Here is a 7,848-nt window from a genome sequence, read left to right on the forward strand (position 1 = left end):
TTTGCTTTATGTGACTTGGGTGCTAGTGTTTCTATAATTCCAAAATATTTATGTGATGTGTTTGGTCTTATCGATATTGAAGAATGCTCTTTAAATTTGCACTTAGCGGATTCTACTATTAAAAAACCTATGGGAAGGATTAATGATGTTCTTGTTCTTGCAAATACGAATTATGTGCCCATAGATTTTATTGTTCTTGATACTGATTGCAATCTGTCTTGTCCAATTATTCTTGGTAGACCATTTTTGCATACTATTGGTGTCGTGATTGATATGAAAGAAGGCAATATAAATTTCAATTTCCACTAAGGAAGGGAATGGAACGCTTCCCTAGAACAAGAATTAGGCCACCATATGAATCAATAATGAGGGCATCTTATTGATCTAGAACCAAAGATGACAAAACTTAGATCCTACGCGTTATGCCTAGCTAGGGGCGTAAAATGATAGCGCTTGTTGTGAGGCAACCCAATGAATAAAATTTATTTTTGCTTTTTTCTTTCTCTTCTTGAGTGTTAGCACAATTATGATACTGTTATTATTGTGTTTTAATTAGTGTTTGTGCCAAGCAATGCCTTTGGGAAGACTTGGGTGAAAGTTTATTTGATCTTGCTGAAAAACTGAAACTTTTGCGCTCACGAGATTCGTTGTCATTTTTTTACAGAAGAGTGATTTTAAGTTGATTATTTTTGAAGAGTATTAATAGACAAATTCCTCACATCCACCAATTTATTTCATAATTTTTGGAGTTACAGAAGTATTTGAAATTTTCAGATTGCTACAGACTGTTTTGTTTTTGACAGATTCTGTTTTCTTTGCGTTGTGTGCTTGTTTTGATGATTCTATGGTTTTATTTAATGAGTTTTTGCCATAGAAAAGTTGGAATACGGTAGATATAATGCAAAAACAAAATAATAATAGGTTTGATATAGTACTTATAGTAGTGATTTGGTTTCTTATACTAACGGATCTCGCGAAGGTTTTGTTTGAGTTTTGTGTGATTGAAGTTTTCAAGTTTTGGGTTATCTTACGATGGATGAAGGAATAAGGATAATCAAAAGGCTAAGGTTGGGTATACCCTAGGCAACCCAAGATAATATTCAAAGAAGTAGCAAGCAACTAAGCTTGGCGATGCCCCCGAGTGGCATCCCCACTTTCTTCTAACGACCATCGGTATTTTACTTGAAACTATATTTTTATTCGTCACATGATATGAGTTTTGTGGAGCATCTTGTATGATATGAGTCTTTGCTTGTTTTTATTTGTGTTTTAAGTGTTGAATCCTTGCTGGACACACACTTTTTAGAGAGCCAAAAATTATGATATGCTTGCTCCTATGCTTCACTTAAATTTTTAGAGCCATGGACTTGCTCTAGTACTTCACTTATATCTTTTTGAGCACGGTGTACTTTGTTAATTTTGAACAAATGCTCTCATGCTTCACTTAGATTTATTTTGGAGTTAGTAAATTTTGAAGAAATTCTCTCTTGCATCACTTAGATTAATTTGAGAGAAAGAAAGAAATTATGCTCATGATCTTCACTTATATTTGTTTGAGCCTACCAAAAGCAACATATGAAAATAGTTCAAAAGTGATAGATATCCAAGGAGTATATAATAAAAACTTTCATGAAGATCATTGGACAAAATAAACTTGATTCTTAGTAATGGTTTTGAGATATGACGATACGATATGCGGGTCATGTTGATGAGTAACTGTGCTTTAGTAAGAATATTGATATTAAGGTTTGTGATTCCCTATGCAAGCACGAAAGTCAATAGTTATGCAATAAAATTTATATCCTATTTATGGTGCATTATTTTGTGTTACTTATGCTTAATGCTTGGGTACGAGATTTTTCGCTTTTTGGTTGGTCGCTTCTCAATCTTTTTGCTAGCCTTTATTTTGCACCAAGTATGATCACCACTTGTGCATCCAAAACCCTTTAAACCAGTTTTGCCATATGACTCCACTATACCTACCTATATGCGGTATTTCTATGCCGTTCTAAGAAAATTTGCATATGCCATCTCTAATGTTCAAAATAAAATTCTCTTTTGTGTGCTCTGCTACTCGCGAGGCGGTAAAGGGTAGCCAATATTTTCCATGCTAGATGTGTTATTCTCATGATGAGTGTTTATTCACTTGTCATTGCACGAGAGTACGACAAAGGTATTAGGGATGCCCAGTCCCGAAATGAAAAATGAATTTACTTTATGTTGTCAATTAATAAATTCCTTGGAAAGTGTTGGTATGGAAGACACCCGTGGATACGGCTAGCCACGGAAAGTGAAAGTTATGGTGAAAAAAGGAATAAACTTTATTTTTATTTGGGAACCGCCTATGATGTATCTAGAATGGAAAGTGTTGGGATGCTCCAAGTTGTTTTTGTTTGTAGGAAAAGTATGCCTCTCAAAAATAATTTTATCTCTCAATTTAAGCTTTGAGCTCTGGCACCTCTACAAATCACTACTTCCCTCCGCGAAGGGCCTTTCTTTTACTTATGCAATTTTTATTTTGAATTTGAGTCTCCATCTTCTCTTATAAAGCACCAACTAAGGGGCACTATGGTCATATTTGAGCATTGGGTGTAGCTAATATTCGAGTGTGTTTCCAGAATGGATCAATGATTGAGCATGATGGGCTAGGGATAACTTGCTTTAGTGTTGATATTTTGAAAGACATGGTTGCTTGTTGGTATGCTTGAGTATTAAAGTCTTCATGTCAAAACTAAACTATTGCTTTGAATCATATAAAATCCATATGTCCATGCTATAAAGAAAAGAATGTGATGAACATGTTAGGCAGCATTCCACATCAAAAATTCTATTTTTATCATTTACCTACTCGAGGACGAGTAGGAATTAAGCTTGTGGATGCTGATACATCTCCAAGTATCTATAACTTTTGATTGTTCCATGCTGTTATATTATCATTCTTGGATGTTTTACAATCATTTTATAGTCATTTTATATCATTTTTTGGTACTAACCTATTGACATAGTGCCAACTGCCAGTTGCTGTTTTCTGCATGTTTTTTACATCGCAGGAAATCAATATCAGACGGAGTCCAAATGCCACACAACTTTACGATGATTTTTTATGGACCAAAAGGAAGAAGTTGGTCCCTGGTGGTACCTGGGGGGAGTCCTGAGGAGGGGACAACCCACCAGGGCGCGCCAGGAGGCCCAGGCGCGCCCTGGTGGGTTGTGCCCACCTCGGGTGCCCCCGGACCGCCTCTTTGCTCTATAAATACCCCAATATTCCAGAAACCCTAGGGGAGGCGACGAAATATTCATCCAGCCGCCGCAGAGTCCAGAACCACCAGATCCAATCTAGACACCATCACGGAGGGGTTCACCACTTCCATTGGTGCCTCTCCTATGATGCGTGTGTAGTTCTTTGTAGACCTACGGGTCCGTAGTTAGTAGCTAGATGGCTTCCTCTCTCTCTCTCTCTCTCTTGATTATCAATACAATGGTCTCTTGGAGATCCATATGATGTAAGTATTTTGGCGGTGTGTTTGTTGGGATCCGATGAACCTTGAGTTTATGATCAGATCTATGTTTTTATCCATGAAAGTTATTTGAGTCTTCTTTGATCTTTTATATGCATGATTGCTTATAGCCTCGTATTTCTTCTCTGATATTTGGGTTTTGTTTGGCCAACTTGATCTATTTATCTTGCAATGGGAAGAGGTGCTTTGTAGTGGGTTCGATCTTACGATGCTTGATCCCAGTGACAGAAAGGGAACCGACACGTATGTATCGTTGCTACTAAGGATAACAAGATGAGATCTATATCTGCCGCAATAGATAAACGGATCTCGTCTACATCATGTCATCTTTCTTATTGCATTACTCCATTTTCTCATGAACTTAATACATTAGATGAATGCTGGATAGCGGTCGATGTGTGGAGTAATAGTAGTAGATGCAGGCAGGAGTCGACTACTAATCTTGGACGTGATGCCTATATAATGATCATTTCCTGGATATCGTCATAATTATTTGAAGTTCTATCAATTGCCCAACAGTAATTGTTTTCCCACCGTTTGCTATTTTTCTCGAGAGAAGCCACTAGTGACACCTACGGCCCCCGGGCCTCTTTTCATCATATTTTCCTTGCGTTTATTTTCAGATCTATTAAACCAAAAATACAAAAATATCTTGCTGCAATTTATTCTTATTTATTTTATTTGGCGTTCGATCTATCAATATACTACAAATTTATCTCACGTCCTTTGCCTATCTTGAGGCGTCGTACCCCGAAAGGGATAGACAACCCCTTTAACAAGTCGGGTTGGGAGGTGTTGTTCTTTGTGTGCAGGGGTTGTTTATGTTATGTTGCTTGGTTCTCCTACTGATTCGATAACCTTGGTTTCATATCTGAGGGAAATACCAACCGCCGTTGTGCTGCATCATCCCTTCCTCTTTGAGGAAATACTGACGTAGCTTCAAGCAACATCACGGACGCCATCCAACGCGGTCCTATATCGGTCCATGGCGCGGTCCGGTCACGATTTCTCCCGCAAACCAGAGACAAACATGGGGGAGGTTTGCGGGAGTTCGGACCGCTGTCACGTACGCTTCTAACCACCCTGACCCGTCAAAAACACCTTCTAAAAGATCATGGATGTCGCTTAGAGGGGTGGTGAATAGGCGCATTAAAATAATTACATTTTAGGCTTGAACAAATGCGGAATAAAACTAGCGTTTAATTTTCCAAGCATAAAACCTAAAACAACTAGGCTCACCTATGTGCAACAACAACTTACGCTAAGCAAGATAGACAACTAAGTGATAGCAAGATATAAAACAAGAAACAATATGGCCATCACAAAGTAAAGTGCATAAGTGAAGGGCTCGGGTAAGAGATAACTGAGGCACGCGGAGACAACGATGTATCCCGAAGTTCACACCCTTGCAGATGCTAATCTCTGTTTGGAGCGGTGTGGAGGCACAATGCTCCCCAAGAAGCCACTAGGGCCACTGTAATCTCCTCACGCCCTCGCACAATGCAAGATGCCATGATTCCACTAAGGGGCCCTTGAGGACGGTCACCGAACCCGTACAAATGGCAACCCTTGGGGGCGGTCACCGGACCCGTACACTTTGGCAACCCTTGGGGCGGTCACCGGTACTCGTCAAATTGCCTGGGGCGATCTCCGCAACCTAATTGGAGACCCCGACGCTTGCCCGAAGCTTTACACCACAATGATTGAGCTCCAAAGCACCACCAACCGTCTAGGGCGCCCAAACACCCAAGAGGAACAAGCTCTAGGGTACCAAGCACCCAAGAGTAATAAACTTCTCAACTTCACTTCCACGTATCACCGTGGAGAACTCAAATTGATGCCACTATTGCAATGGCAAGGGCACATGGAGTGCCCAAGTCCCTCACTCCCAAATCCCACCAAAGCAACGAAAGCTATGGAAGAAAAAGAGAGGAAGAACAAGAAGGAGAACACCAAGAACTACAAGATCTAGATCCAAGGGGTTCCCCTCACTTAGAGGAGAGAGTGATTGGTGCAAACATAGATTTAGATCTCCTCTCTCTTTTCCCTCAAGAATTAGCAAGAATCATTGGAGGGATTGAGAGATAGCAAGCTCGATGGGGAAAGAACACGAGCTTAAGAGATAAGGTTCAATAGGCGAAGAAAACCCCCTTTTACAGGACCTCCCGGATCCAACCGTTATGTGCTCAGCCCGCACACAAGCGGTACTACTGCTCAGGGGAGCGGTACTACCGCCCGGGTAGTAGTGCACATAGAGCAGTGCAATGGTGCGAGACCACGAGCCGGTAGTGCCACTGGAAAGGTACTAACGCTCGCCCCAGCGGTACTACCGCTAGGGTTGCAGCTCAAGGCACTAAGGAGGCAGAGTAGGACAGATGGGGTGAAGCAGAGCCGCACCAGCGATATTACCGCTCGAAGGAGCGGTACTACCGCTTAGAGGCAGTAGTGTCGCACATCCACTGCCGCTCTACAACCGCTGGGAGCACGCAGGGTCCTGGAGGGGAGTGGAAGTGGAGCGGTAGTGCATGAGCGGTACTACCACTTACAAGCGGTACTACCGCTCGTACAACCGTTCCACTGCCGTGCAACCCGACACGAAAAATCGCATCCCAGGAAGCAGCGGTAGTGCGCGCAGCACAAGGCCGCGATACTGCCGCTTACAAGTGGTACTACCGCTCGAGAGAGCAGTACTACCACTTGAGGCTTTCAGGAACACAACAGAGAAAACAGAGGATGCAATAAAACCTGAACTGGCGTAACTTCTACACATGAGTTCCGAATTGAGCAAACTCAAGCTTGTTGGATAGGTGATGACGAGTACTATCCAACAACGAGAAGAGGCAGTAGAAAAATGCTAGTGATATAGATATGTGAAACCTCTATGAATGAAGAACCGACAAAAACTCCAACGTCGAAAACATCATAGAAGATGCATAAGTGAACTCCGTTTTTTATGAACTCGAGCTTGTAATGAAAATGACCATAAGCTCTAAAACTCACACAGAGAAAAACCAAACAAGAACCAAGAAAGATGATGCAAGGATGCAATGGTTTAAGCTCTCTACGAACGATACGATCAAGCTACTTACTTCAGAGCCTCCCTTGATAGTACGACAATCGATCCTATAAACCGGTCTCCCAACTACCACCATGAGACTGGTAAAATGGAATACCTATCAAGGGCAAATCTTTGCCTTGCACATAATCCACTTGAGCTAGATGATGATGATCTTGACTTCCTCAAGTGGACCACCTTTCTTGATTGCGTTGGCTCGATGAAGACTAGATGATTGCTCTCCCATACTCCACTATGGGTGAGCCACTCTTGGCACATCTTAACAAGTCCATTGTCACCACAATGGACAGCAAGCTTCAAGCATGATATCTTCGTGATGCTCCACTTGAACTTGCACACCGCAATCTTGATGACGATCACCACTTGATGTCATCCTCTATGGGTTGTATGAGATCTTCATCTTGACGCAAACCCATGGAAACATACCTAAACCCACATAGAACTCTCACTTAGACCATGGGTTAGTACACATGACGTAATGGACAATGCTTACCATACCATGGGACCACTTGATCCCTCTCGGTACATCTTCTACGCTTTCTGAGTTGATCAACTTGATTCACTCTTGACTTAGTCTTGATCAACCATGTATCATGACTAATCTTTATATAATTCCTTGAATAGCACCTTGGTCAACACATAAACTCCTTGAAACCAACACATGGACTTCAAGAAAATCCTATGGACAAAACCTTCAAATATAACTCAAGGCAACCATTAGTCCATAGAGATTGTCATCGATTACCAAAACCAAACATGGGGGAGCGCATGTCTTTCACCTTCCCCTCCCGCGCGTGCTTCCCGCTCGTCACCAGCTGCCCACATTCATGCCGCTGTAGAGCATGCGACTCCACATTCAAGGCGGCTCAGGGCGGACGCGATCTCTCACTGCCTCCGCCACTAAAGCAGCACGTCGTTCGAGGGCGCCGGCGGCTACACGCCCGGCTGAATACGCCTCCTCGTCGCATTCAAACGCCTCCATTAAACCCGTGTGGAAGCTGAGAAACCTACTCCGGCCACACGTCCGTTCACGAGCGGGCCGGTATTAAACACTATGCCGGGCAAGCTCCTCTCATCCACCTTCTATTTAAACGAGGCGAGACGCCGCGCAGGAATCACAACATCAAGTTCGCCACTCCCCATCTCATACTTCCACGATTTTCTCCACTCTTCCGATCACATCCGACGAGCAGGAAGATCAGTTCTCTAGCATTAAAGTCGGCTGGGTCGCCCGCCGAGCTGGCCGGATGCGAG

This window comes from Triticum aestivum, chromosome 7B, assembly GCF_018294505.1.
Source record: "Triticum aestivum cultivar Chinese Spring chromosome 7B, IWGSC CS RefSeq v2.1, whole genome shotgun sequence".
NCBI classification, from domain to species: Eukaryota; Viridiplantae; Streptophyta; class Magnoliopsida; order Poales; family Poaceae; genus Triticum; species Triticum aestivum.